Consider the following 6,754-nt stretch of genomic DNA (forward strand, 5'->3'; position numbering starts at 1 on the left):
TGAAATACAGTAGGTTTCTCCCAAGCATTTGAAGTAGACATGTTTTAGGCACAAATGAAATAGCAAAAATAAATTGTATAAGAGTACGTGATATAAAAACTGGGAATACAGAGTCTTATCATGTACAATGTTTTAGGGTTTTGATGAGACTTTTATGAGAGTAAAATCCCATTATGTTAGCCAGACCAACAAATGTCACCATGGCCACTTCCTGCTGGGACTGACCCTCCCCCCTTGAAATGGTCAGTGTTGGTTGGAGTGGGGACTGTGGGCCTGGGAGGGGCAGCCTGGGTCCTCTGCTCCCGACTGAGGCCTGAGTGACGGGCTCGCTTCCCTTGGTCTGCTTCGGGCCAGCTCGGTTCCCTGGCGACTAGCCTTTCCAGCTAAGCAGCAGCCACGAAGCCAGGTGGTGGTTTAAGGGGCAGCATTCTGGCCCCTGGCAGGCTCCCTGGGGGGCTCTCATCCCGCGGTCCTGTTCTTCCCCACCCTGCTCTACACATGGGTTCCCTCCCTGCTCCCTGAGATGCTGCGTGGAGGAGTAGGACAAGTCCAGCCCGGGAGGTGAGGGCCACAGAGATGGCCGTGCAAAGGGCTCTCCTGGTGGCCTTGGTGCAGGGATGATGCGGGGGCAGGAGGTGGCCTGGAGAAGCGCAGCTGTACTTCCCGGGGCTTGACCAGAGCAGTGTCACAGGAAGAGGGCCTTAAGTAGTTGGAAGGCTTGAACTAACTAATTTAAATTAACAGGTTAATTATAGCCCCTTATGGTGGTGTTTTCCCGCTGCTTTAGAAATGTCCTTGATGCCTTGTTCTCAAGGGCCAGCTGACTTCCCTGGGAGGCCCTCCCTGCCTTGTGGGAGAGAGGAAATGCTAGTGCTGCGGGCCAGGGGAGTGTGGCTGTGAACCAGTGTGGCCTCTGGGTGGCTTCAGCTGCAAAGCTTGGGCCTCCTGCTGGGTGATGCCGTTTTCAGCTGCTTCCCAGGATGGGCTCTTGTGCAGGGGCTGAGGTGCCTGACCTGGCCCAAGGTCACCCCTGGCCCCTCACCTGGCTCTTCTGACCCTTAAATGACCCTTACTGTAGGACCTGCCCTAGCCAGGCACTCCGAAGCCACTGTCTCCCTCCTCGGAATGACCCGAGAGGAAGGGGCCCTCACCCGGGTTAGATGACAGGACTGAACTGGGGTAGAGCAGAAGGTGCTGCCTGAGTGGGAGCAAGCTGGTGGGGGAGACAGTGTCTGAAGGTGCTTTTGGCCCTCAAACTGCTTCTACCCTGGAATAGCTCCAGATGGAGTCTGTCTGAGCCTGGGACTCTCCGTGGAGCAGTCAGCTTCTCCCTGGCCTCCCGATTCCCACGTGGTAACCTGCGCTCCAACTTTCTAAGAGGATTACCACTTGTACGTCAGTGTCAAATTCCAAAATGGGACTATCGAGTCCTCTTCTGTTCTCTTTGTCCTTGTGGATTTAGGCCTTAAGAAATTCCCTGGGGCTGGCCTGGTGGCACAAAAGTTAAGTTCTTGCGCTCTACTTCGGCAGCCCAGGGTTCCCCAGTCTGGATCCCAGGCACGGACCTGGCACCACTTGTCAAGCCATGCTGTGGCAGGTGTCCCACATGTAAAGTAGAGGAAGATGGGCATGGATGTTAGCTCAGGGCCAGTCTTCCTCAGCAAAAAGAGGAGGATTGGCAGCAGATGTTAGCTCAGGGCTAATCTTCCTCAAAAAAAAAAAAAAAAAGTGCTGGCCCCGTGGCCGAGTGGTTAAGTTCGCATGCTCCACTGCAGGCAGCCCAGTGTTTCGTTGGTTCGAATCCTGGGCGTGGACATGGCACTGCTCATCAAACCACGCTGAGGCGGCATCCCACATGCCACAACTAGAGGGACCCGCAACGAATAATATACAACTATGTACTGGGGGGCTTTGGGGAGGAAAAGGAAAAAAATAAAAGCTTTTAAAAAAAAATTCCCTTTATTGCCATTTTAGTGGGAATTTGAGAGGGAGTAGTGTTAATGCTGGATTCAACCCAGCCTCTTAAGCGGAGGTTTACTTGACCATCTGTTGATTGTCGGAACCCTCACCCTCACAAGGCTCATGGGAACACCAAGGGCGAGTCAAACAATGTAGGAAAGAATGAGAAGGTTCAGCAGTGCTCCTGGGGGCGGCGAGGCTGATGGAGATGGTGTTTTGGTAGGGCTGGGAACAGTTTGAGTTTGGTTGGGTTAGGCCTCACGGGGGAGGTAACGTGTGAACCGAGACCTGAAGAACGAGAAGGAGCCACTCATGCCAGAACTTGAGTGAGTGGCGGCGGGGGTGGCCGGTGGAGACAGTTCCAAACTGGAGGTTCGGCAAACCAAGGCCGTGAGGAGGATGGAGGTGGCCGGGTTCAGGAACAGATGACCAGTGGGGCTGCAAGTGAGGGAGAGGAAGGAAGTGGGGCACTAAGGAGGCGGTTGGAGCAGCCCCCAGCTTGGCTCCGTGGAGGCCTGTGGGGGATTCAGGAGTGGGCCTCGCGGGGGGCTTCCTCAGCGGGGGGGCATGAGATCACTTGCAGAGCCCCTGCCTGGCTGCTCCTCATGCCTGAGGCTTGGAGAACTCGTCGCCATCTAAAATGTGCTTCGTCCCTTGTTACTATTGTTATTTTTGCCTCTCACTTGCTCTCAGTGCTCACCATTCCACCCTGTAGAATTTAAAAATCATTCCCTACAAAGGGACAGACAGGAGCAGACTTAACCAAAGGCGACCCTAGAAGCCAGCGGCAGTGGAACAATGTTTCCTCTAGAATGATAGAATCAGCTAAACTGTTAACCAAGAGCAGGGGAAAACGTAGTTACAGGCGAAGATTAAGAGCATTTATTACTGACAGGTCTTTGCTGAGAGAAGTCCTGAAAGACACAGTCCAGGGAGACGAGACTTGAACTCGGAAGGAAGGAGTGAGATCTAAGTAGGAGGCGTGAGCACAGGAATCGGACACGCACGAGGAAGGCAAACCCACTGGACGCTGGTGGAATACTGGCCAAATGATGATGACCCAAGGGCCAAGGGGTGAAGGCAGGGGGCGTGGCCTCTGGGAGGATGAAGGCTGCGAGGGGACACTTGTTGAGTTTCTGTGAATCCCCACATAAAAACAGGGTAACTAGATAGCAAACCAAAAGCCCTGTTGACAATATCTCTCAGAAAATTAGGTGAGATATTCCTAAGACCCTCCACCCCCCACCATGATGCCCAAAGTACAAACGGGCAGGGACAAATCATTGGGGCCACAAGCCCTGCACAGGGTCTGCTTTGGTGCCAGAGGAAGCAGAAGGAGCAGACGGAGGCAGGGGGCAGCTGATGGACCTGAGAACTGAGACTCCCTGGTAGCCCAGCTTCTCAGTGGGATGGCAGCGGTGTGGGACCATCCGATGGTGCCCGGAGGGGTTGCCCAATCCAACAGCAGGCGAATGGCGGGGGCCCTGGGTCAGGTCCAAAGGGGCTGGAGCACTCTCAGGCTTGACACTGACCCTCCCGGCCTGACCTCTGAGACAGGGACCCACATGGCAGAGAAACTGCTAAGAGTGGAGTTGGATTGACCAGGACAAGGACAGCAGGGCTGAAGGAACAGTAAGATCCAGACACGTGTCGGGGAAGTGAAGGCAGCCTGGAAATCTCAGAAGGCCAGCTGCCATGTTTTTCAACCTCAAATGAAACCAACCTAAGAGGGGGGCTCTTGTGAATTAGAAACATTTTATCCTGAACCACACCTCCTTCTAGAAGGTCAGGAAAGTGAATTTGAGCTTCAAGAGGATACTTACTGTAGTGGATTAACATCCATCCAACATACTGAGATCTCTGGGTGATGAGACATACAAAGCAAACAGGAAAGCGTGAGCAGTACTCAGCAACACACCAGTCAACAGAAACTGGGGTTTTGGCGGGGTCCCTCCCCGTGGCACCTCATGTTGGATCAGTGTGTCTGTGGACCAGGCCGCCATGTTGGCAGGGATGGAGGCTATGCATGGGCTGCACAATGTGGACTTCCTTTCCCAGAGGCTGCCCTGGGAGCAGAGCCTTCCTTTCCCTGGTCTGCCAACAGCGGAGACCAACGCCGAGCCCCAACCTGGCACTGCGTAGACTCATTCACGTGGCAGGGGGCTCATGCCCGTGGACTTCACTGGTCTTACCAGAGACCCCCTCGCCTAGAAGCAGCTGGCCTTCTGAAGTGGCCTTATGAGCGCTCAGTGGTGGGTAGTTGGGCGTACCATTCTCAAGACATGGGATTCTAGGTTACAGGATGTGTTACCTTTTTTTCATGAATTTTTAATTGTGGTAGAATATATAGAACATACAAGTTTCAATTTTAACCATTTTTAAGTGGACAACTCAGTGGCATTAAGCACATTCACATTGTTGTGCAACCATTGTCATTATCCGTCTCCAGAACTTTTTCATCTTCCCAAACTGAGAGTCTGGTGCTCTTAAACACGAACTCCCGTTCCCTCCCCAGCCCCTGGTCGTTACTGTCCTACGCGCCGTGTCTATGGTGTGACTACTCCAGGAACCTCGCGTAAGTGGAGCCCTCCTATAAGTGACTCTTTGTGTGTGACTTATTTCACTCAGCATAATGACCTCAAGCTTTGTTCATGTTGTAGCACATGGCAGAGTTTCCTTTCTTCTTTTTAAGGCTGAATAATATTCCATTGTATGTATATAGCCCGTTTTGCTTATCCATCCATCCGCCGATGGACACTTGGGCTGTGTCCACCGTTGGCCGTTGAGAATAATGCTGATAGGAACATGGGTGTACAAATATCTTTTCAAGTCCTAACTTTCAATTCTTTTGAGTCTCTACCCAGAAGTGGAGAAAGCCACAAAGGAGGTGGCAGTGCTTTCACGGTATTCGTGTTCTGAGGCCCGAGGGCCTCCTCCATTCTTGTCAAGGAGAGTGCTTCTTTCCTTTCGTACAAAAATATGCTTCTCATAAGAGACCGATATGCCATTCTCCTTTTTCCTTAGACTGAATCCATGTGTCAGGGATCAAGGGGTGGAAGGGGGAGTGGCCCTTTTCACTATCACATCTAAGAAATCACACACTGGCAGGATTTTTGTTTCCCATTTCTGAACATTCTCTCTGCCGGTTTGGAGGCCTGATTCCCAAGGGAATTAATGATTCCACCAGGAGACACAACAATGGCTCCAGTGAACTGGACACTGAGACTGCCACGCCTGTGCGGGGCCCCTCAGGCCCCTGAACCAACCGGAAGAGAAGGGGGCTGCTGTACCCTGTGGGATGACTCATCCGGATTCCCAAGGGGAAGCAGGTTTGTGCTACACAAGGGGGACAAGGAAGGCTATGTCCAGAGCCCAGGGGATCCTCATGGGTGCCTCTAGGAACTCCCAAGGCCAGTAAGTAAAAGTTGACATAAAACAACAGTTTACAATAACCACAAAAAGGCAGGACCCCCAGGATTCAGACCTTACGTGAAAGAAGATTTGGGTCACCCTGAGAGGTGAAGCACCTCACCAGCTGAGGCCTGGACAAGGCGAGGGGAATCCAGGATGCGCACTGGTGGAAGGAGGTTCAGAATTTCAGCTGTGGCCTCGTGACCAGCGTCAGAAGGGAGGACTGTGGCGTCCAAGCGTGTTTTCTTCCTTGCTTGTTGTGTGCGTGCCCGTATGTGTATTAACTATTTTTCCTCTCTTGCTTTCCTTCCCTTCATTATTTTATCCAAGTTTGTTGGGGGTTCATTTTAGAATTTAGCCGTCGGGTAAGGGATATTGAGATGGCCTGGGACTGAATTTGAGGAGCAATTCACACAGCGCAGGGTATCTACAGTGACTGCTGGGACTTAGTGCTCATTTTGGGGTGAGGGGAAGAACATCTTCCTGTGTGTGAAGGACATTTGCATCTTGGTTTTGGGGGTGTAGAGTTGGTTGATGTTTGATGGAGGCCCATGAGCTTGTAAAGGAATGTGCATGGTGGCTGAGCAGCCTAAGAGATGGACTGTGTCAGCTAAGTTATTGTCTCTCAGCTTCAAACCCACCTTCCGTGCTGGCTGATGGTCGCTGGGGCCCACGTACTGCAAACTGTGCTTCGGCTTGGCCAGCTGGCTTAGCCTCTGCCACAGCAGGCCCTCAGGGAGCCTCGAAGCTGGAAGAGAAAGGAGGGAAGCCTAGAGGAGAAAGGAGCTCTTCCTGTCTGCTTCCTGTTTCCTGTTTCCTGTCTGCTTCCTATTGACTTGCTGTCTGCCTCTTTTTACTTCCTGTGACTGTCACCCCAGCAGGCTTCTTCACCCGGGCAGTGGCAGTTCCTTCCGTAGCAGCCGCTGAGCCGGGTTTTCACTTGTTCCCACGTGTGCAGGGTCAGCCCCGGCACAGGTGGAGAGCGGCCTGCAGCAAGGCTTCTGTGCGACCTCCCGTGCAGCTCAGAGGCCGGCAGGGGCGTGTCCCTGGGTCCCATGCCGCGTCACAGAGTGCTCTCTGAAAGGGAGTGTCACCATGGGAGTCTCCGTTAGTTTTTTTTTTTGGAAAGAACAATTGAACAAGTTGCGCATTTATTTTAAATTTCTCTTTGATATTGGTGTTTGAAGAGGAAAAGCTGTTTTCGGTTGGGAGGAAGTATAGGGCTTTCTTTGGACAGCAACTCTCAGCAACTCTTGAGTTTCTGTGAAGTCTTCTGAGTGCTTTGCAAGGTGTCAGACGTTGATGCCGGTATTCCCTGATTGTGTCTAATTTCACTTCCCTCCTCCGCTTTCCCCCGGGTGAGGCCTTCCCAGGACTCCTCCTG

At 52.5% G+C, this 6,754-nt stretch overlaps 1 non-coding gene across 1 annotated transcript; it reads right to left on the minus strand.

Moving 5' to 3' along the window:
* Nucleotides 1-4,817: 4,817 nt before the first annotated feature.
* On the minus strand, nt 4,818-4,937 carry LOC124251595 (U6atac minor spliceosomal RNA). The gene has a single exon (XR_006891789.1). It is a non-coding gene; the product is annotated as a U6atac minor spliceosomal RNA (small nuclear RNA).
* Nucleotides 4,938-6,754: the final 1,817 nt, after the last annotated feature.

Source organism: Equus quagga, chromosome 13 (genome assembly GCF_021613505.1).
Source record: "Equus quagga isolate Etosha38 chromosome 13, UCLA_HA_Equagga_1.0, whole genome shotgun sequence".
Lineage (NCBI taxonomy): Eukaryota > Metazoa > Chordata > Mammalia > Perissodactyla > Equidae > Equus > Equus quagga.